Here is a 23,772-nt window from a genome sequence, read left to right as displayed (position 1 = left end):
CCAGAACCTTGAGAATGAACTTTGCCTGCACCTTCCTTCTCAAGAGCAAGAGTGATTGCACCCTTTCATGAGGCAGTCTTGCCACCATGTCTTTTGTGTTTAAGTCTGCTCCTATGAATGAAAAATGCTGTGAAGGCAACAAGGCAGATTTTTCTTAATTTATGGCAATGCCCACCTCTGAGCATAGATGTATAGTGGTGTTCCTTGCCTTGGTCAGTAGATGCTGGGTGGTGGCGGTGAGGAGACAGTCGTCTAAGTACCGAAACACCTGGAATCCTAGCCGTCTCAGATGAGCTGCGACTACTGCCATGCATTTAGTAAACACTCTGGGGGCTGTAATGAGTTCAAAGCGCAGTGCTCTGAATTGGAAATGACTGGCTCCCAGCCGGAAATGTAGGTATGCCCTGGATCGGCTGTCCATCTTTACATGATAGTATGCATCCTGGAGATCTCTGGAGCACATCCAACTGCCCTTTCCCAGAAAAGGAAGTATGGACTGCAGTGTCACCATCCAGAACTTTGTTTTCTTGACAGACTTGTCCAGGCTGCTGAGATCCAAAATGGGCCTCCAGTCTCCTGTGTTCTTTGGAACTAAAAAGAACCTTGAGTAAGTTCCGGATCCAATTTGGTCTGCGGAGACTTTTTGGATGACTTTTTTTTCTAGCAACCTTTGAATTTCTAGAGTTGCTTGATCCCTTTGACAGGGTGGAATGTCTGGGATTGATCTTGCTGGTGGGGGTGGAGTAGAAATGGGTATGACGTATCCGCTGGATATCATCGACTGTACCCACTTGTCTTGGGTGATACTTAGCCAGGCTGTTGGGTACAGTGATAGTCTGCCCCCGACTGCCTCCAGAGGTGGGCCTCCTTTCAGGAGCGCTGGAAGGGCCTGCCAGAGAAAATATCTCTGTTGCCCTGATTCTGTGGACCCCCTCTGCCACCAGGGCAGTGTCTTTCTTTGTTATTTCCCCCTCTGTCCCTGGGGGAAAATTCACCACGTGCGTCTGGCAAAGCTCTTTGGGGATTTCTGGAACCACATTTTTCCACCCTTCTGGCCTTTGGGATAAGGCCTGGTAGGGATGGAGAAACATACTTCCATGCAGAGTTTTGCCTTCTTGCTCGCACCTGGTCAGAGTGTCTTTAACCTTTGGCCCGAACAAAGATGAGCTGTCAAGAGGTAGAGGGTTGAGATCCGAATGCCTCCACGTACATGCCTCATCTTCAGAAGGGGAAAGGATCTTCTAACCACCTCTCTGTTTCAGGATCTCTAGGATGTATAAAAAGGAGACATCCTCAGAGAGTGATTGTGGGGACCCTTCTGAATCCTCTAAGTCCATATCTGACATGACAGACTCAGGGGAATCCAAATGCTTCCTCTTACAAGTCCACTTCCAAGGGACCTTCTCCAAGGGGTACTCTGGGGAGATTTCAGAAGAGGGGGATTGCCCATTGGGGCATCCTGGGGCATCGGTTCTCTACTCTAGGGCTGGAGGGATTATGCTGAAGATGACACCGGTTCTTTAGGGGGAAGAGAAGCTGGAGCCAAGGGTGGAGCAGTCTGAGGAGACAGCACACTTATCATCATCTTGAAGGCACCATGGTCCCAGCCTGAGATAGTCTCCGGCTCAGAGGAACCCGGAGATCCCTCCTGTGCCAAAGGAGGATGGCTCCGAGGCTGATGTGGGTGCCGAACTCACCTGCACTGAGGCCTTGAGAAAAAGAATCGGATCAGACAAGGGTCCGACCAGACTCTCCTCCCAGGACCCGACGAGGGAGTGTAGTCTTCCAGACCCCTTGATAGAAGACAGCATCGACAAGGTTGGAGCAGAAGTTGGGGCCGATATACCAGTAGTGGTTTTCAGACACAACAGTTCCACCGCACAGACTTCCAAGCACTCCGGCTCTGAGCTTGTCAGAGTCGGAAGAGGAACAGAAGACAAGTTAAGTACAGGAGTCTGCTCCACTTCCATCTGGGCTGGGCTCGTGAGAATTTTTGCTAAGGCCGGTGTAGGGAGCAATCTCTTGACCACCAGCTCCACATCATCATCTGAGAGGCTCCTGGATGATAGAGAGGAAACAGTGGATGATTTATGGCTACCAGCCACCAAATGTAACAGGAGTGACTGGGGTACTAAGTAGACCGGTTCCAAAGTCAGAGACAGGCTCTTTTTGTGGCTCCAATTCGACTCCGATAAAACTGGTAGAGCCGATGGAGCTGTCGTCTTTTTGGGCCAGATAGCCTTCGGGTCCGAAAATGCATGCTTGGACTTCTTAGCCAGCTTGGACACCAGAGCTGAGGAAGAAGATTTTTTTTTTGAAGACTTTTCAGAAAACTGAGACAGAGGATTTTGATGGCTGATTCCCTTCTACCGCCAGCATTAAAAGTACCTTAGCAGACCCCTTACAATAAGTTTGTTCCTGCATTCCTGCAGGACCCTGGAACTAAATCGATGGCAGATCGAGCAGGAGTCCTGCAGATGAATGGCAGCTAAACAGTAAACTCAGCTAGTGTGCCTGTCAGTCAGAGACATCTTCTGTGTGCACGAGTCACACTTTTTGAAGCCAGATTGTTTGGCATTTTAGCTTTTTCACCAGAATCTTTAGACATTGTTTTAGCAGTAATAATGAGTAAATACTAACCCCACTAACACAACTACAGATACTAGCAAAAGAAACTTAACTCTAAACAATAAGTTTTCTGCTTTTTTAAGAACAGCTAGAGAAGAAAGTCTCTAACTTAAATGATGATCTCCTCTTAAAACAACGACCCTCAGTGAAAAGGGACTGAAAAATGGGAAGGGGAGCCCTCTAAGTTAAATGGACTAACAGAACTAGGACAAAAAATTAACCCGCTAACTTCAATGGGTTCGCCAAGGATAAAATTAAGGTTTAACGAGACAGGGATAGAAATACAGGCCTGCGAGGGAAACGACGGCCCACACAACAAGAAAAACCACAAACAGCGGTAACACAGAGTATATCTATTAATGCACACACACACTAAAAATCCTCTAAGAGGATAATGGAAATGTTTCTAACAGTTTATAATCCTAACTAAGGAAAAAAATAGAACAAAAATATCAAAAAATACTAAAACTTAGCCTGAGCCAGTGAAACACAATCTTGATCCAAAAAGCGGCAAACAGGATCTGGGGAATTCTTGGCAGGCATCATGGGATAGGGTACAGCCTCGAGCTCTTGTACTTTAGTATTAGGCCGAGTTGGAACCGATACTCTGTTCCGAACCCATCCGTCAAAAATGAAGGTGAGATGGGACAGCATAACAGCATATATTTTGGGAGTGTAATGAGCGGACATATTTTAAAAATTATAGAAACAAACAAAAGAGTGTTCTCCACAGCTGTGAAATGACTAATCTAAAAACCAGTAAAAGCATACAAAAAAGGCAAGCACTTTCAGTCAATCTACATGAGTGAAGAAGCAGATTAAAGTAATTTCACATGGAGTACTCTCTGTTTTGATACATTTTGCTTTTTGGTTAGAGAGTTAATCTTACCAGCTTACAGACTTTGTGTTTTTTAGATTTTAAAAATTCCCTACAGAGTAATCTATCAGAAATGGTTGGCAAGCAAATTGGTATAAATAAGGAAATTATTCTTTTATGTTGGGATACAGGATCTGAACTGCCTAGATATAGTAAAGCCTTGTGAAGTTTAATTATGGTGCCTGCCAAAAAAGCAATTATTAGAAAACAGAAATCAGAGTTTAAACCAACTATATTTAAACCACTGAATATTCCAACAGAGATAAAATAACTGGAATTGGGAATCTTTGAAAAAGTGAAGGAGCAAATTGCATAGAAATAAACAGAAATTGTGGGAACAATACATGCATAATAATGTTATGGAAGAGGAGTGAGGTTTAAGGTAAGGCAGGAATTGAGCAATTTATGTAATGTTGGACCAATGATAGTTATAAAAAAGCGATGTATAATATATGTAACTAGAAACATGTTAATGTTTTTTCTTTAATATTAATGTATGTTTACATATGTCTTAAGTGATGACTTAATAAAGATGTTACATACAAAAGGACAGTCATCCTAAAAGCTCTTGAACCAAGCCATTTCAGTTTGTCAAGGGCAGACCCTGCCTGCTTGATCAAGAGGATGTCTTTGAGAAGGCTACTGAAGAAAAGAATGAGAGAAAATCATTACAAACGACATATCTAGGAGTCGCAAAGGCATAGGGCACCATCCCACACTCGGGCATGTTTGATAAACTCACCCAGTTAAATGTAAATCCCTGTGTATAGCAAACTGGCTCACTAAAAGAACCCAGGAAAGTCGAGTGGCTCTATCTGTTCCAAAGGACCTGTCGCTAGCAGGGTGCCCCAGGACTCAGTCCCCGGGCCACTCCTATCTGGTATTTACTTCTCGGAGGTGAAAGCTAATGTTGAGGGTTCATGGTTGACTAAGTTTGCAGATGATCATACATTTGTGGCCATCATAAACTTTCCTGAGCAGGACCTTTCCTAAACAAATAGCTGGTGTCAAAGCTGGGGCCAAAAACTTAATGCCAAAAAAAAATGTACAACAGTATCCAGTGCAAGCATGACATTTCCTGCAACTACGTGCAAGCATGACATTTACTGCAACTACCACACTGACACCACACCCCAGAAAACTAATCCAGTAGTTAGGAACCTGGGAACTTATGTAGACAATGAGGTGTCCTTTGATCACCATGTAAGAAAGACACACTGCACAGCTTACTATTAAGGGTTTGAAATCCAAGTCCAGGATTGTGATCATCACACTATATTCTGCTGTTATTAGGTGGATCATCAAATATACTTTACTATGTACTTATCCAAAAATTTGACAACTTGAATGACCACAATGCCTTCTCACCTAGAAGATCAAGGACCTAAACTGTAAAAGCTACAGTGATCATCTCTATGTCCTGTACCTCTTCTTGGCATCTTACAGGTTACTGTGGGGCAATCTCTGTCTCACTTACAGAACATAAACTGACCCCATCCTTTAAGACTTACCACACATCCGCACATCCAATATTGGCATAAACACATGCTCAAGAGATCTTAATCTATTGTACAACATATATGGAACATGGAGGGATAGGTATGTATCACACAGAATACCACTTCTTTGGAATAGTCTTCCTCTCCACATAAAGTGAATTATGCCTCTTACTCTAGTCAAGTATAATCTGGATGAATGGATGGGAAACTACAAGATCGAACCCTGGTTTCACTGGGGTAACTTGTAAAAGTCTGTTTGGGTTATTCTTACCTAAAATACAAAAACTAAAAAAAAATAAAATAAACTTCTCGGGACTGCATCGTTAGGCATTATTTGATCTGTTTTAAGTACTTGAAGGTGTCTATTCAGTGTGACTTCTAGAGCCTACAAGAATATGCTCCCTATTCACTTCATCTAACTTAGTAAGAACCTCTCAACCTATGTATCCCAAGATCTTGACATATTCCCCTTGCTGTAGTTACAGACAGCTGAGAAAACTGCACAAATTGCTCTTGGTAAAAGTTTACTGTCAAGAAGCCATCTGAGAAATGTTCTATGGGAGGGAATGAGAGATGATTTGTCTAGAATGAAGTGAAAACTAGGTCTTAAAACAGATTTCTGACAATTTTGAATAGACTGCAAAAATGCAGAACGAATACAATTGCCTAAGTATGGAAAGATGTGACTGTCTAGTAGCCTGCAGAAAGCAATCACTGGTGCTAGACACTTTGTGAATACCACTGGGATTTTGGATAGAATAAAAGATACAGAAGATAAACTGAAAATGGGAACCAGAAACAGAAAACCTTTAAATGCATGTGAAACTTCTGTGGGTGAGAATATGGTGACATGCAAAACTTGGAGGAAGGAATACAGGAAGAGGGGACTGTAGGGTGAGAACTTTGTACTTTGGAACCATGACATGAGCACTTTAAGGATGGTGTGTCCAGAACAGGTCTTCAAGTTCTCATTTTTGGGACATGAAATATTCCTGAATAGATTCCTTTTCCATTCGATCCTCTAGTATAGATGCTATTACAACTTGGGACAGCATACAAGAAATGACAGGAAGAAAGAGGTGGTTAGATTTTGAAGGTGAGGGGGAATGCCTAGGTTTGGAGTAAAGAGATCATGTTACTACTCACACTGTTTTGAATCCTTTGTAATCTGGTTCCATAGAGAAAGATAAGGATAAATAAACAGATTCCTTGAAAGGTTTGGATAGATGCCAGGTTGAGGAAAGGGTGGAGATGGAAAGGAGGGCACGGTCATTTTTCTTGGACTGAGATCAGGAGAGACATGCCCCTCCTTTTTACTTAAACCTGTAATAAGACTCAGATTCTCTGTCTACGGTCTTTCATTCCTGAGCATATCCTCTAACCTAGCATTACCTACCAAAGCAGAAAGAGACTTATTCAGGACATTTGTGTGTTCCTTAACCATCACATCTTGAATTAATAATAATGGATACATTTCAGAGGATTTCCAGCGGATTCCTCAGTGCTACACATCAAGCCTGAAACTGAATGAAATCAACTCATCATTATGGTCCTTCCCCTCTGAGAATATGAGAATCAGACAAAAAAGTAAAATATGTGTGAAGGTATCCTCTACATATGGTGAATGGGTAGGTGAAGCACTCAAGATGTTTTCAACTTTGAAAATGTTTTTTTAATCATTTTACTATGTCAAATTCCATTTTAAGTGACTGAATGTGGATAAACAAAACAAGTATAGCAACAATAAATTTTGTCAAAAATTATTTTGGAGTTATTTGATCTGTTTTAAGTACTTGAAGTTGTCTATTCAGTGTGACTTCTAGAGCCTACAAGAATATGCTCCCTATTCACTTCATCGGCACCAACACATTGCCAAATTTCTTTATAAGCATATGGAATCAAATGCTTGTATAATGTTCTGAAGTTCCCTTTGACTCATATTAATCTCAAAATTCAAGTTTGACAATCGTTTGCATCTTCTAATTAACTCTGTAAGCAGAATGGTCCCTTAATAAAACAAGATCACCATCAACTTCCCTACTTTTAATAATGATATACTGAACTAATTCCACAATCAATTTATTAGTCTTTTTATTAAAAAAAAAAAAAAAAAAAATATATATATATATATATATATATATATATATAAATACATATATATGTATATATATATATATATATATATATATATATATATGTCTATTTATAAGCACACACACACACACACACACACACATACACACACAAACACACGACAGGCCCGATTAGGACCCTGTACTCTATGAAAAATTGGGAAGTCTGTATAAAAGTAGAATATATTCCTAATTTCTTCTTAAAAGCCCTAAATTAGTACATTCTGTTAAAGTACTGGGCTCATATAACCTTCTCTTGTATAACACCAGGGTACAGAAGGCTGAAGCTCTGAGTGTAACCCAGCTGACCATGGTTCAACTGAAGCCACACAATAGAGAAACTGATGAACAAGGGAGGCGGGGGGGGGGGGGTGAAGGGAACATATCTAGTCACTTCTGTTAGGAGACAAAGATTGGAGCATGTCAGGGAGGTGTGATACAACTGTGCTGCCAGTGGTGTACTGGCAACATGGTTAAGCTCCCACTGGAATGGCATAAAAGGAGAGACTTCACACATATGCATCACTGCTTTGGCAGGGCATGGCCTCAGTGTCCCACCACATGCTCCTTGAGGGCGGAATCTCAGACAGGTGCATCACAATTGAAGAGAGACATTGACTTCATAGTGTCCCAATGCATGTCGTCATTCACAGCACAAACATTGTCTACAGTCTCACCAAGTCACTAAAAACTGGAACTCTATCCCACTGCAAAAATAACACAGACAAGAGACATACCTTCAGATTATTGCTACAACATTATCCAAGAAAAAATTGGCTATGCTCCTGCTCAGCTCCTGTCTAGAATTAATTTTTTGACCACACCGGCTACCTTTTCTCCAAATACTTGTTTTATTTCCCCCATTTATCACCTTTTTCTCCACCAGGCCAGAAATACACTCACTCAACCACAAGGAGTAACTTTGTTTACATAAATTATATCAATCATAGGCTCTATATGGCAAGACTCATTTTTCTTTTTCTCTCTAATTAGAGCAACCATTATCTCACTGTCCCACTTGTCAAATGTTCACAGGGACTTACTAGGCTAATGACAACAAGGTTCCTTTTTAAGCCTAGCCATGCATCCCAAATCTCTGACAAGTTCTGGTACCCTTGGGAAGTGTAAGTAGGGACTAGAGAGATGAAACATTTACAAAGCAGAGACCTAGGAAATTAATCATTTATAGGCTGCCTGACTCCATTAGAGACACAGGTGCCAAACCAGGCATGAATTTCCTGTTCCCTGTCCAACATATACTTGAACTGGGTTAGTGAGCAAATTTGCTTTACATAGATGGGGAGCCAGTTGCAGAGAATGGGCAGTTTCTGGGATACATACCTGTTCTGCCAACATGTTCTATTTATATCACAGGCAAGGTTTAAATCTTTGAATAGTTAACTCTGGTGCTGTTTGTTTTGCAGATATGCAGGAGGTCCATCAAGGTGAGGTCTGACAATGCCTTGTATGTCAGGCATAGATCTCCCCTCAACAGCCTGTAGGAGACAGAATATAAGGATAGGGCTTTGAAACAATCTGCAAAGGACATGTTACTTACACCCTGTATTATTTTAGTGAGAACCTCTCTGGATGTTCCAATTGCTGGATGTGCCTGGTTAGATACATACCAAAGGAGGTACTGCACTCAATAACAGGTCCGATGATTGCTGAATACAGTAAAACAATGACCTCCTTGGGCCTAGATGCTGTACCTTTATAAATTGCACAACATAGAATGATTTCCTCACTACTGCAGAAACATGATGGTCAAAGGTTTAATTTAATGTCTATGGAAGCCCTAAAGTCCATGACTACTGGGTCGATTCCAATATGATAGTTATCAGGGGTGGATGACTTCCTGAAGGATACTACTGTGCTTTTCTTGGCATTTAGTTTTAGTCCATGGCCCTGCCACAAGATATTTGTCTGAGTCACCCTTTTGTGGAGAACATTTGTATTGGTGGGGGATTTAATGACTTCTTCTAATTTGCAATCATCTGCAAATTTAGCCAGACACAGGCCTTGGACAAGGGCTTTGACTTCAGATAATTAAATGCCAAAAAGGAGTGATAGAAGAAACTATCCCTGAGGAACTCTGCTTGTGACTGGGCTCTTTGTAGAGGTGGACTCCCCACTTTTAACTTTCTGGATCCTGTCTGTGAGCCAGCTAGCTATTCACTGGGTGACTTAAGGGTGTACATCGAACCTCCTGAGTTTGTCAAAAATGTCAGAGACTGGTATTGTATCAAATGCCTTGGATGAGTCAAGGTAGGCAGCGTTAATCGTTTTGCCCTCCTCCATTGCTTTGGTGACCTTCTCAAAGTAGTCCACCAGGTCGAGTAGGCATGGCCTCCCCTTAATGAAACCAAACTGGACTGGGTCCAGAGTGTGGAGGTTTCCTACATCTTTATTGGTCATTTCCATGCTAATTTCTTCCATGGCTTTGCATATGAGATTAGTTCATAGGTAGGTACTAGGCTATCAGCCCTGGGGCCAACAGAAGCCTAGCCAAATAGGTTCCCTGGCTTTTACCACCCAAGAAAATTATTTTCCTGTGCCCCTGTCAAGCAGTGCCGCAGAAGTGATCCCCAGGGTGATTTTTTTATTTCCCATCCAGTCATCAACATTTTTCTTAAAGAGGGCCAACGAACAGCTTTGCTTGACATGAATGGGTAGTTTGCTCCAAAGTATGGGAAGTCTCTGGGACAGGAATCTATCCCTCCAGCATGTTCTGTTCATTGGGGTGACAAGGTTTAGGTCCCCACAATAAATGTATGAGTCTGTAGATGGATCTCCTTTCTACAGAGGAATGACTGCTGGTGTTCTCCATTTTTGCGGCACAAAGCCTGTGGGAAGGCTACAATTAAATAGCAATTTCAGAGGACCTGATAGGTAATTTTCATGTTACTTAAGTAGGCATCCTGAGATATTGCTTACACCTATCCAGGCAGTGCTCTTCGACTTAGGGCGAGCATTGAGGATGTGCTCCCTAGTGATAGTAGGGAGAGTTGTATCTGATGGCATTTCCAGCGGTGAGGTTGAGAGGGACAGAAGTGAATTTGTCTGCCAGTAGGTTTGCTACATCTTTTGACTCAGTATAGGTGGCTCCATTAACAATGAGCTCTGCACACAACTGTGTATTGCCTTTGAGGATGTGGACATTTAAAGAATGCTTTGTGGCTGTCCTTAGCCTGAGAGGCCAAATGTATCTCAAGTCTGGTTTGGTACACTATTTGTCATCTGAGCTGTTTGCTTAGGTCGATGAGAGTGCTTTTATTTTGCTGGGTGATCTGCCTCCTAATTTTTTTTGCTATAATTTTCTTCTTTTTGTTATACAGCCTATTGATATTGTCATTCCATCAGGGTGGCTTGTTTTTTGAGTTGGTTCTGTATTTTTTCCTGGTACGCACAGCTGCCTCTATGCAGCTATTAATATGCTTGTACAGGGTTTCTGTGGTTCTACATAAGCAGCAGTGTTCTCAGGGTTTATGGGGGCTTGGAATTTTACTAGGTTATCACTTAATAGCAGGAAGTTAGCTTTAGAGTAGTTCCTGAATATTCCAGGGTTAGCTGGGGTTCCAGGTTTTATTTTTACTTCAAAGAAGACTGTTCTGTGGTCTGCCCTGATCAGAGAAGACATTTCACTAATGGTTGTGCACCACTCTCTCATAATAGTGAGGACCAGATCCAGTATGTTTGCACTCCTGCTCGGTGTACTGACGATCTGGTCCAGGGAATTTGTGTTTACAAAATCCAGGAATCTTTTTGCTTGCTATTTTAGTGTCATATACAATTTTCAGTTAATAGTGTAATAAAGTTGCCCATGAATATGGTACTGGGTTGGATGCTGAGCATTGACAATAAGTTTAAATACATGTTATGGGTTTCCTGCATCGTACAGGGGGACCTACAGCTGGGTAAGGAAGTGGTATGGCATTTTGCCTATGGTGATTTGAATGTGGAGAAGCTCAAGTGCATTGTCATGTTTGACCAGTCGAGGTATATTTATTTTAGATGTAAATCGAGACACCTCCACCTTTAGTTCCTGTCTTTGTAGTAGCTGGACTGAATGTGTGGAAGGCATTAAAGCCATGCACTGCCAATGTGTTCTCTGCATGTCCTAGTGACTGCACAGATGACAGCATTCTCTAGGGTAAGGACATCTTTTAGGGAGTGGAGTTTTTTGTTTAGACTCCTTGCATTGAGCAGTAGCACCTTTAGATTTTCTTGATTTTGATTTGCTATGTCAGAAGTCCTTTTAGTTTGCCCAAAAACTGGCACTATGGAGAGGACAATGGTTTGTCCAATATCTGAAAGCTATAGGGGAGAGGTGAAGGCCATCTCTAACAAAGCAGCATAGTCTGTTGACCATCTCCTTCCATGCTGACAAATACTGCACCCCCTTGGAATGACACAAGAAACTAAGCCAATTATTAAGGTCAGTCATCTTCTGCTTGTTTTGTGGTGGTATCCTTGAAGAAGGCGATTTGTGGTATCATCCTTGGAGAAGGTGAAATGCTGCTCAATGCTAGGTTCACACCAGCCTTGGACACGCATTCCAAGAGCTCCAGGAAATCTCTCTTCACACAGTAGGGAGGTACATCTCAGGTCATTTACACTCACATGGACTATGAATGAGTCATACCTGTACTTGTTGAAGAATGATGTGAGTGTGTGCATAATGTGGCGGATCATGGCCCCTTATAAGCAGATGACCATGACTTTCGCCTTACTCAGTCTAGTGAGCGGGACATCACTGCATCTCACAATGGAGTCTCCAATACCTGAATGTTGGACTGTATGACAGCTTGCCTTATGGACTTAGATGTAGTGGCTCCATGAGATGTGGCTGTATGTACTGATGCGGGTGTTGTTTTGAAAGACTGCATTGGAGGCTGCTGGGAATATTTGTTGTGTACTTCATTAGGAGGTATCTGGGGTTTAGGAAGGTTACATTTAAATGCCTCAGCATATGTGGGTCTTTGTGTCTGCTCTGACCTACTTGTGATGGGTACAGCATGCATACTACTGACAAACTGATTGACATTAAGAGTGCTTTTATGTGAGAGCTTTGCCTCCAGTGACATTATGCAAATACATCTCTCACCTACCTTATCAGTTTGTTTGAGAATTAACTGGTTTGTCAATAAACATGAGGCAATTTCTACATTGCCTAGGGATGCTCATACCCACCAAGCTGGTAATGTACATACTGGGAAAGGTCATATACATGGAAAAAGGCCCTTTTTTTACTGATTACACAGTTGCGATAAGAATATACAGTAATGTCAGAAGTATCTGGTTTTCAACTCTAGTGTCAGTGTTTATCACTGCAAACTAGTTGCCCTGTGTGCATCTAGGTATTGGTGAAATTTTAAGGCTGTTTTTATAGGAAAAGTCAGCTCAAGGTATCTGCACCTATACACGCACTGCCAACCACTTGAGGGGAAACTAAAAAGTAGACCCTGATGACTTATGGATGAAGCATTTAGGGAAATATTCTGAAGTATGTACTAAAAAGAAAGAATTACCTTTGTAAAGAATGATGAAAAGAGGGTATTCACCAAAAGCAAAACAGTAGCACCAATCCTAAGATGAAAAAGAAGCCATAGACTCTTTGGTGATCAACAGTCTTGTCCCAGATGGAGCAGGGGTCGATAGACTTGTTGTAGCCTTTTCCTGGTAGATGCCTTGAATAGCAAGAAGAGAAATCAGAAAGGTCCCACACAGACACTCACTGCCCAATCAGAGGCAGTCAGGAATCAATGCCCTCTGTTCCTTCTCTCACACGGAGAAAGATACAAGCACAAATTCAAAGCTGGCACCTGTGAAGCAGTTATCAGGCTTTCTGGTGATCGACAGTCTCTAGAAACTAATGTCCCTGTGTTCCTTATCTCATTAGGAGCAAAACAGAAGCACTCACCCAAGATAACTACTGAAAGGCAGAATATGGGCCCTCCAATAATAGGTGGTCTTATACTACATGTTTGCAGATTTTAAAGGTAACATTGGAAAAACTAGGTTAATATCCTAAGAGTTGCAGTACACACTAAGAAGTTAGATATTAAAGAGGGGATAACTCAAGCGGTGAGCACTTGTTATTTTGGATCCAAGGAATTCAGTGGGATGGCCAATAAATGTAAATAGGTGAAGAGTGACTGCATAAAATGATAATTCTGTGCTTACTGACAATAGCCAATGAATGAAGACAGAGAAGGAAATGTGTGATCAAATTAACATAAGGGGTGGGCAACTAGAGAGACAGTTGTGTGTAAAAACACAACAGAGCCATGGTGGGGAAAAAACTTAATTTCTATGCGACTCACAAGAGAAACGACTTTTGACTCTTTCCTAGTTTAAATAAGCAATTGAAATCAAAATACAAGTAAAACACAGTGTAATGAAAATACACCACAATATGCAAAGTATTAGAAGGCAATGAAGAATACAAATTACAAGAAAGCAAAAACAAACTAACCCCCCCCACCTTCAAATGTTTATTTTACAGCTCCCTACTGAAATGCCCACACTTGAAATGCCAAGTGCAGAAAAGCCTGAAAAAAAGACCAAAAACAAGAGAAGTACAAATCTCAGAAATCGCTCTTCTTCTTAAAAGTTCTTTTGTTTTTGGGGCAGGGCAAGCCTCTCATGTGGGGAACAAGCCCATAATACCCCTGAACTTATATATACCAACACCACAATTACCTTGCCTTGGAGAAAAGAGAATATTCCCACAAATGGGACATCAGACTTGGTATGTGCAAGTCCAATCTTTCAGCCATTCGGTCTCTGCATTTCAGGTCCTGACATTTTAAATGGTTACCTTATTTTACCCTTTAAATAGAAGGTAAAGTTCCTAGCTCCACCCTCAATTCACAGGTAATTAACCTTAACTGACCTGTTTTAATTTCTGTGCGACTCTCAAGAGAGACAGCCTTGGTCTCTTTCCTAGCTTAAACATGCAACTGAAAGCAGAACACAAGTAAAATACAGTGTAAGGAAAGCACACAGCAATGTACAGAACAGAAGATGGCAATGAAGCTATGTAAATGACAAGAAAGCAGAAACAAACTAAACTTTCCCTCATAGCAATCAATGGCAGAGTCTGAGTGAGCTTTTCCAGTAAAGCCTTGAAATGTTTTCTTTTACCCTTGAATAGAAGGTTTAGTTCTTAGCTCCTCCCTCAGTTGACTGGTAGTTATCCTTAACTGACCTGTTCTAATTTCTGTGTGACTCACAAGAAACACAGCTGTGGTCTCTTTCTTAGTTTACATATTTGTCAGCTTCATTACTGTTTCTTATCTATCCAAAATAAGCACTCCTTTTAACAGTCCAAGTAGCCTCAAGCAATCTCACTTTCTTAATTACTTTACTTCTCAATCTTAAACATGATGATACTTTCATAATTGCTCTACTGCCAACGTAAATTATTTCATTATCAAACACCTTCTCCTTTTCTAATATTTTCACAATTAAGCTGCTTCTTCTTTTCATTATTTAACTGCTAGAAATTGCAGGTAATATTACAGTACTGTTTCCAATGTTATAACTCTCTGCTATATACAAACCTGTGTGTTTTTCTTATGAATGTTCAACAGTGAATTTACCTGTGCAAGCTATGTTTCTAAATTATATTGTAAATTTTTTTCTCTCATGTTTGTAAACTTAACTCTATTTTGCACTTCTGATTATGATGTCATGTAACTGTATCTTATGTGCATGTCAAAACTTGTGTTAAATGTGGAGCTTTTCTCAGCTGAAAAAGGGTTTTATGCCAGTTGGACTTTCCCAGTAAACAAAGATAAATAAATAAATATGCCAGTACATCAAGGGAGTTAGGGCAACAGAAATAACCCGTAGCTCACAGTATGATAGACCCATTAACAGTCAGTCTTGTTGCCCTATTACTGAGGGTAAAGATAAAAGTGTCAACTGGACAACCTGGGTGAGAACTGTTAGTCAGTGAAGAAAGATTAAAAAGAAAAAAATACTGCATAAGCGCACATATTATTAAACGTATTAAATCACAAAGATAAATTAATCCAAACTTGAATTCAAGATTGAAATCTGGAATCTAATATTGTACAGCTCTATCCTATTACAAATAAAATGATTCTGCTAAGCAATGGTTACACAAATGCTGATTCATCAATAACCCCTATCATTTTCTTTAAAAAAAAAGTTCAGTCAACATGGTCACAATTAGCCTACCTAAAGACTGAAGCTTGAATAACTGCTTCAGTGATAGCCAGAATCACCCAATAGCATCATCGGACTAGCAGACTGTGTTTTTTTTCAAAGTTGGACCATGACTGCAAAGGTGTTCTCAGTAATAATCTGAAGATGCACTTCATTTTAATTTGCTCATTCTCGAATATAACATTGTCTAGAATGTTATTTGCATTGTCAGACTTCCTCAGGAAAAGGCCTGAATTGAAATCATAAATGGTTACTTTTTTCACAAAGTTGGGAAAAGCTTATGGCTCTACAGATTTCGCAGTTTTAATATGCATAAAATATGGATGAGAATATTTCATAAGACTTAAGAAATAATCCTAGCCAGTAGTGTATCTATGGCAGGGCAAGAGGGTACTGCCAGGGCAGAAAGTGTCAGGGGTGTGATCAGCCAATCCTGATCTCTTTCTTTAATGCAATACCGGCTTTGAAAAGCTGGTATTGTATTTGCAGTGAAATATAAGTGCTGTAGCACTCTGTGTGTGGTCTAAACTGTAGCAACTGCTTCCTAACAGTTTGCTACAGTTTAATTTTTTTTTTTAACTAAAATCTGAGAGCTGTAGCACTCCGTGCAGGCAGGGTATACACTGTAGAAAATGTTTGCTACATCTGTAGCAAGCAGTTTGCTACAGTTTATAAGAAGAAATTTTTATTTATTTTAATAAAAAAGGAGAGAGCTGGAAGCAGGGCACAGAAATGGGACACGAATGGCTGGGCCGTAGGGAGGTGGGTGTGTCGTGCATCTGAACATCTTTTTTTGCTGTTAAGATATTCCCCTTTGTGATGAACTCCAGACTGTGATGTACAAAGCAGAGGGAATTATCAATCCAAGGTACCAAGGTTTCTAACAACATTCTCATTTTACAGTGGGATAATGTCTATGTTGTATGCTAGGGGAGGGCTGATTTACAAAATGGGAGTATATTACACATTTTAGCATTCAGTTTTAGTCTGTCAGCACACTAGGTGTTTACAACAGTTATTGTTGGAATGCTTGAGTATTAGTGTGTGATTTAATGGTGATTCCCAGTTTGCAGTCACTTGCAAACTTGGTTAACCAGCGATCTTGGTTTGTGGTCTAGAGTTCAGAGATGTGAAAGTCAAAAAAGGGATCATGGCACAAAGCCTTGCAGAACATTACCTGTCACCTATGTACTCTGATTGGGCAACTGTTACCCACACATCATGGGCTCTGTCCCTTAACCAATTTCCTATTCATCCTACAATACAAGGATGCATTTAACTATGTTTGCATGAGGTGTAGGGTCAATGGTCTTGGCTGCTTCAAGGTATGCCATGTGCACAGCATAGCCACTGTTAACAGCTTTGTTGGTCTTTCAAAGAAGTTAATCAGATTCATTAGACAAGATCTATTCTTTTTGCAAAGCCAAAAAGTGCTGTGGGTATAACCTGAGGGGATTTTTAATATCACAGTTAATTAGGTCAGCAATGCTATGCTGCATTGCTTCTTATATGAGGCTTTTCAGGCTGATGCGGGTTGTAATTACCAGGTGGTGGGGCAACCCTTATAGAGTGGCATAACCACTGATGTGCACAAAATTTCAGGGAAAAAGCCAGTGGCTAAGCTCAGGCTGAAAAATGTAAGGAGTGGCCCTACCACAGCATGCTCAGTATTTATTAAACAGCACGGTACATTATCAGGTCCCACAGAGAAAGTATTTGTGGTTTTTGACAGCACCTTTAGTACACAGTCACTGGTGATGATGGGAGGACTGAGGGTTTCAGGGATAAGTTGGCTTTGAATAGTCTTCTCCAGGGTGATGCAGGAACTGAATTTGTTAGCTAGTATGCTGGCAGTGTCTACTGGAACAGAATATAGGTGGTATCATCTTGAACACGTTCTCAGCAATGTTGAAAGTTATTACTTAGTTTCCTAACAAAAAAGGATGTGTAGTTACCTTAGCTTCATATTCTAACCTCAGCTCATGGGCTGCCTTAGCATTCCTAATATTTGTTGTTTAAATCTTTAGTCGATTTTTTTAATGATTTACTTGATTTGAGGGTCCACAGATCTGCTGTATACTTTAAGGAGTTTTATCCCCTATTGTTTTAAAGTTTATTTATGTTGCTGGCACATCTCCCACTCTCTAGTAAACTGACTAAAAACACAATAAATGAAAAGACAAGTAAGTGCACTTTACAAAAGTAATAAAACATTTTATATGAGTAATCATTCAATATAAACGATTCTAAAGCTTATACAGGGTGGCAATGCCTCATTCAAACTGTATATGCTAACAGTAAAATAGCTGGCCTCACTTTTTATTAGTTTCCTTTCTTTCAATTAAGCAGGACCCTTCCAGTGATATACCAGCAAATAAGCCACGAGATCTGCAGTAAGTGTACACAGCAGCAGGGCTTCTCAGTGCAACATCCCCTTCCAGGTTCCTGGAAAACAGGAAAAAAAAATGAATTTTTTGCTTGAAAATGATGTGTTTAAAAGTTACCCTGACAAGTACAGAACTGTTGAACAAAGTTTTTCTTAAGTACTGACAAAGAGACAACCTTACTTTTACATGTATCTTGGTGTTTCCAACTCATAACTTTAACAGCAAACTTGCAATGGGGTAAAAGAAAGTACAGTTGTGTACACTTATCATAAAAGTAGATGTTTGAGTGTATTCACTGTTGAAGTCATCACCCTTGGGTTTTCCGTCTGCAGGTAGCCCCCAGTTGGCCCGAATACCAGAGTCTTGGGATTTCTGCATCGATTGCTGTCACCTCTTCCATGACGTCAGGTCGTCAGGGGTATAAAACATGCAGCCGACGCCATTACATTTGTTTTTCTTGCCCCAGATGTCAGGAGCCCCCAAAATAGGAAGCTATTACTTGGTGTGGAACACCTCCAGTAAAAAGTAAATACCCCTGCCATAAAAGATGGCCATAAAGAGGATAGGTAGAAAGAATATAGAAAACCAGGGGGATGGAGGGAGGGAAACCAGGATTGCAACAGTGAATACACTCGAACATCTACATTTATGGTAAATGTACATAGCTGTACTATGTTCTTCGTGTTTTACTGTTACAGTCATCACACTTGGGTTGATTCCAAAAGCTGAGGAAGGGTGGAGGCAGTCAAGAGGCGTTAGGGATGGCTAGCAGGCCTTGCAAGACTGCTGTAGCAAATCCAGCTCTGGATTTAGAAAAAATAGTAAGTGGTAATGCTTGGTGAAGGTATGTACAGAACTCCAGGTTGCAGCTTCCCTGGTAGGGACTCCCCTGAGAAAGGCTGTAGAGGATGACGTAGCTGTAGTGAAATGAGTTCTGATCCCCAGAGGGGTAGGCTTTCCATGGTGCTTGTAGCAGAAATGGATGCAGTGTGCTATCCATTTGGAAATGGTTTGCTTTGAAATGGCCTTGCCCTCTGCCCCTGTAGCAAAGCTGACTAGCAGCTGGTCAGATTTTCTGAAAGGCTTAGACCTGTTAAGGTAGACCCTGAGCTGTCTGTGCATGTCCAAGGAGTGCAGGATCCTTTCCCCTTTATTCTGAGGATTAGGGAAAAAGGTTGGCAAATGGATGGATTGGTTTAGAGCCACACTGGATACCACCTTGCGCATAAATGAAGGGTTAAGTCCTGAGGGAAACCCTATCAGCATGGAAAATAATGAAGGGCTCCACCGCCATTAGTGCCTGTAACTCAGACACTCTTCTTGCTGAAGCAATAGCTAGAAGTAAGGCTGTTTTCCAAGAGAGGAATTTTAACGCTGCTGAAGCAGCAGGTTCAAAGGGAGGAAGTGTGAGGTTCCCCAGTACAAAGTTAAGATCCCAGGTCAGTGTGGGAGCTCTCCTAGGGGGCCTTAAATTGTTAGCTCCTCTCATGAGTTGTTTGATGAGAGGGTGAGAAAAGAGCGGCAGCTCAGTATTATAATGAGCGGAGATGGCAGAGGCATGAATCTTAATGGATGAGAAGGACAGGCCTCTGTGGAGCAGCCCTGCTAGATAATCAAGGATTTGAGGTAAGTTGGGCACAGCTGTGTCCTTTCCTTGGGACCGACTCCAAGAACAATATCTTTTCCACTTTTCAGCATAGGAATTCCTAGTACTAGGCCGCCTGACATCAAGGATGACGTCCAACGCTTGTTTGCTGAGGGATGCTGGTGGTGTATTCATGGGATAAGCAGCTGTGGATGCAAAATCTGTCCCTCCTGCTGAGACAGCAGGGAAGGCGTCTGATGTAGGTGCCATGGTGGCACTGCTGTCAGACTGCGTAGGAGTGGGTACCAGTGCTGGCGTGGCCAGTCTGGTGCAATAAGAATTGCCCTTGGCCTGTCCTGTTTGATCTTGAGTAGTACTCTTGAAAGGAGGGGCAGAGGAGGAAAGGCATAAATTTAGAGGTTTTCCCATGTAGGGGATAGGGCGTCCACCTTCCAGGCTGTGCTGTGAGGGTTCCTGGTACAAAAATTGGTCAATTGGTGGTTTTGGAGGGAGGCAAAAAGGTCCACCTATGGTGTTCCCCACCTCTGGGTTAGAAGTTTGAATGAGATGGGATCCAGTTTCCACTCGTGAGGGTCCAGTATATTTCTGCTTAAATCGTCTGCCAGTGAATTTTGCTTGCCTGGCAGGAATTGAGCTTGTAGGTGCACTTGGATGCTCAAGGCTGTGTTCCATAGATCCATGGCTAACCTGCAGAGTGGGTAAGAATGAGTTCCGCCCTGCCTGTTTATGTACCACATAACTGTGGTGCTGTCTGTCTTTATCAAGAGCTGTCCTGGAAGGATAAGGTATTTGAAGACTGTCAGAGCATTCTGTACAGCTAGCATCTCTTTTTGATTGATATGCAGGGGAATTTGTTCTGGGCTCCATTTGCCTTGAATGTATTTGCCTGACAAGTGAGCCCCCCATGCATAGTCTGATGCGTATGCTGTCAGCGTTTGGGCGGTGAGGAGTTGAGTGAAAGGAAGTCCCTTGTTGAGGTTGCATGATTCTGCCCACCAAAGGAACTCTGCCCTTAGACAAGATATAATAGGAATCACTGTTTCCAGCTCCTGAGAATGTTGACACCAGAGACTTTTTAAGTACCACTGAAGTTTCCTCATATGCAGTCTTGCATATGGAATTAGCAGAATGCATGAGGCCATGAACTCTAGGGCTTGCATTATTTTCCTTGCAGATAGCTGAGTTTTGTTGGCCATTAGTTTGAAATAGTTTGTCAAATGGACCTCCTTTTCTGGAGTGAGGAATGCCATCTGGGAAGTTGTGTTCAAGCTTGCACTCAGGAATACAATTTGTTGGCTGGGCACCAGTTGTGACATCTTTTTGTTGATGGTGTATCCCAGTGAAGTTAGAAGTCCTTTTACAAATGCCAGGTGCTGAAGTAACAATTCCTGACTGTCCGCCTGAATCAGGCAATCGTCCAAGTATGGGTAGATATGAATATTTCTCTGTCTGCAGTATGCAATGGCTGGAGCCAGGCATTTTGTGAATACTCTAGGCTCAGTAGATAAGCCAAAGGGAAGTGCAGAGAACTGATAGTGCATAAAGCCTGCCCTGAAACACAGATATTTCCTCCAAGACTCCCTTATGGGGATGTGCAGATAAGCTTCTTTTAAGTTTAGGGTGACTAATCAGGCATCCTTGGTTGGCATAGGAAGAAGCTGTTGCGGTGTAAGCATTTTGAATTTTGGAACCACCAAAAAGGTGTTGAGAGTAGATAGATCCAGGATAGGGCGCCAAAAGCCCTCTTTTCTGGGCACCAGGAACAGTCTGGAGTAGAAACTCTGTCCCCTTTGTTCTACTAGAACAAGTTTAATAGCCCTAATATGGAGAAGGGAAAGTACTTATTTTTGAGCCTCTGCCCACTGGTTTGGAGGAAGGTGTGGCAACCCACTTGGAGTTGGCAGTGTGTGGAAGTAGAATTTGTATCCCTGGGATACAATGTTTGGAACCCATCTGTCCTGAGTAATGGACATCCAGTTTTTTGCATGAAGGGCAAGTATTCCTCCTAGGAGCGCAAGTACTTGGGCATGACTGGGAAGGATAACTGGAAAGTCATTGTGAACTTTTTCCATATGGGGGTGGCTTACCACTCCCTGGTTTTGAGGGAGAAACACACCATTGTTTAGATCTCTGCATACTCTGAGACTTTAGTCTTGTTGGTCTTTTTCCCCTGGGTTTGGGCTGAGAAGGCCTGAGAGGTACTGGAAAGGACCAGTTTTTTGAAGGGCAATGCCTAATGAATCTAGGTGGCTGCACCTGTAAGAAATCTTTGACAGTTTGCATAGATTTAGCTTCTTCTTCTATCTTTTTAAGAACTTCTGCTTTTGTGCCAAACAAACACTCCTGATTTAATGGAGCATCTAGTAATTTTGCTTTGACATGATCAGGCAAGACTTGTTCCTTTAGCCAAGCATGCCTTCTCAGTATAGACGCAGTGACAGCAGCCCTGCAAGATGCTTCTAAGGCATGAAACCTACACTGGAAAGTATGTTTACTAACTTGGTTTGCAGAATGCATTAACTCCTGTAAATCTTTTTTTTCTGCACAATCTGGAAGTAACACCATTTTTTGTTTAATTAGTTCCATAATATGTTGCTGGTACTTCAACATGTGAAACTGGCAATTCAAAGCCCTGATGGCAAGAGTTGCAGAAATTTATTTTATTTATTTATTTATTTTACATTTGTTGACCGGGACAGTCCGACTGGATGCATGTCCATTTTCAGCGGAGGCCCGGGGAGAAAAGCTCCAAGGGTAAGCAGATACAGCATTACATAATACCAGCATTACATATTACAAACAGACTATTTACAGAGATTACATAAGTAAGCAAGTTAAACAAGTTCCACAGGTTAAAGTTAGTCCTGAGCACAAGTCAGGATTAAATTAAATTACACAGTAAACTGGTTAACAGATTTTTACACATTCGAGTTAGCCAGGCTTGATACATTGACATAGCCAGTTAAGTGCCAAATGTTGTTTGAGTCTAGTTTTAAATTGACCTAAGGTGGAAAGTAAGGTAATATCAGCTGGAAGTGAGTTCCAGGATCTACTTACAGAGTTTGCAAAGAGAGAATCACCGGCTGTGTTATTAATTTTGCTAGTCTGAATTAGTAGTTTGTTAGAGGATCGAAGCGGTCTAGGATTGTTATAGGGGGTGATAACATTTTTAAGTGCAGGAGTATTGTCCGGTTTATAGAGGATTTTATAGGCCATAATCAGTTGGTTATACTGGATTAGGCTAGGTAGTTCAAGACAACCAAGCTGATTTAGATTGATGCAATGATGTGTCCTAAAAGGCAGCCCAGTGGCAAACCTGGCAATGTGGTTGTAGCAAATTGAAAGTTTGTTAAGGACAGTCTTGTTCAAATTTGAGAGTAGAGGGGATGCATACAGAAGGGTTGAAAGAAGGTGAGAGCGAGCTATGGCAATTTTAGCTGGAGGGGTTAGGAAGGCTTTTATTCTGTAAAGTGACCCTGGTTTTTTATTGATGGTTTTGATAGTTTGGTTAACATGTAGGTCAAATTTGAGATTATTGTCTATGATGACACCTAATAGTTTTGTAGACGGGTCAGGGGAGATTATTGTGCCATCATTTGATTTTATGGTAAAGGTGAAAGCGGTAGACCTACGTGTTGGTGAAAATAACAGCATTTTAGTTTTTGGGATTTAGGATCAGACGATGTTCAGAAAGCCAGTTTTCTATTGTATTAAAGGTGGTCTGGGTAGCTGACCATAACTCTACTGGAGATGTGGCTGAGCAAATCAGAGTAGAGTCACCAGCATATTGGATACAGCTGACTTTTGGGATGACAGTATAAAGGTCGTTAATGAAGATGGAGAACAGCAAGGGCCCTAGTATAGAGCCTTGTAGTACTCCGAGGGTGTTAGGTAGAAGGTTAGAGAGTTTGTTCTGCCAGAGGACAGCCTGCTGTCGACCATTCAGGTAGGATTGAAACCATTGGAGGGCTCCAGTATCTAGACATAATGTTTGCAGGGTGTGGATTAAAAGTTGGTGATCAACCATATCGAATGCCTTGGAAAGATCCAAAAAGAGGGCTGAGGATATATAATTATTGTTGCGATTATGGTTTATGGTGTTAGTAAAGGCTAGGAGTACTGAAGTAGTGCTGTGATGAGGATGGAAGCCATGCTGAGTGTCTGCCATAAGGCAATTTTGGATTAGGTGGTGCATGAACTGTCTATGAATACATTTTTCCATAATCTTTGCAAGTGGAGAGAGTATAGCTATTGGCCTATAATTGGAGAATTCAGTAGAGCTGCCTCCTTTGTGAAGTGGGATTACATAGGATATTTTCAAGATGGTGGGAATTTTAGCTTCTACTATGGTTCGATTGATTAGTATTGAGACGGGGTAAGCAATAGCATCAGCTGATTTTTGTAGGTACTCGGCAGGGAGTTGATCAGCAGAAAGTGTAGTGGG

Source organism: Protopterus annectens, chromosome 1.part1 (assembly GCF_019279795.1).
Source record: "Protopterus annectens isolate FY-2018-M chromosome 1.part1, PAN1.0, whole genome shotgun sequence".
Classification (NCBI taxonomy): domain Eukaryota; kingdom Metazoa; phylum Chordata; order Ceratodontiformes; family Protopteridae; genus Protopterus; species Protopterus annectens.
This window is presented reverse-complemented; position numbering follows the sequence as displayed.